The sequence below is a fragment of the Ricinus communis genome, chromosome 7, assembly GCF_019578655.1.
Source record: "Ricinus communis isolate WT05 ecotype wild-type chromosome 7, ASM1957865v1, whole genome shotgun sequence".
NCBI lineage: Eukaryota > Viridiplantae > Streptophyta > Magnoliopsida > Malpighiales > Euphorbiaceae > Ricinus > Ricinus communis.
The window spans coordinates 15850273-15851008 of record NC_063262.1 but is presented as its reverse complement, the minus strand read 5'-3'; the positions used below and the strand labels follow the sequence as shown (position 1 = coordinate 15851008).

Below are 736 nucleotides of genomic sequence, written 5' to 3'. Positions count from 1 at the left end.
TTCTCTCGGGCATTCCCATATAATCAACTTGTTCAACATCGGAAGATATAGTAGAATTAGATGGAAAACTAATAGAAGATGAAGCAAACATACCTCCCAGCAGACAGTCAGACCGTAATGTGGGCCACCACAAAACTCGCGACCAATGTTCACAAGTGAACCGTATCTGGAGTTGGTCGATCTTCTTGGCTAGAAGCTCCACTTGAGCTCGCCAAGGCTGTAGAGTCCACTTGGTTGACCACTCCTTGTCTTCCCTGGTCGGCTCCTAGAGGATTGCCATTGATAGTTGTTCATGGCCATTTCCTCTATCAAGTTCGAGCTTGCTCGCCGCCCATCGTTTAGCGCCCCACCGCAAAGCATCCACCATCTCGCCTCGTTGCGAGGTTCAACCCACTGTAGAAGGTCCGAACTCGCATCCACACCGGCAATCCGTGATATGGGCAACATCTCAAAAGATCTTTAAATCTCTCCCATGCATCGTGACATGCTTTCATCATCAAACCGCACAAAAGAAGATATGTCATTTCTAAGTTTAGCGCTTTAATGGAGGAAAATACTTATATAAAAATTTTTCTACCAACGCCTTCCGGTGTAGTGATCGTCTGTTGTGGAAGAGATTGCAACCATCTCTTTGCTCTGTCCCTCAAGGAAAATGGAAATAATCTCAGTGAATGGCATCATCTAGTTGTTCCATTTATTTTGAATGTGTCACAAATCTCCAAAAGTTGGAGATATG

General features: G+C 44.8%; 1 non-coding gene across 1 annotated transcript; it reads left to right on the top strand.

The window, feature by feature from the left end:
- Positions 1 to 426: 426 nt before the first annotated feature.
- Positions 427 to 534, top strand: LOC112533847. Its single transcript, XR_003078201.2, has one exon. It is a non-coding gene; the product is annotated as a small nucleolar RNA R71 (small nucleolar RNA).
- The last annotated feature ends 202 nt before the right edge of the window (positions 535 to 736 follow it).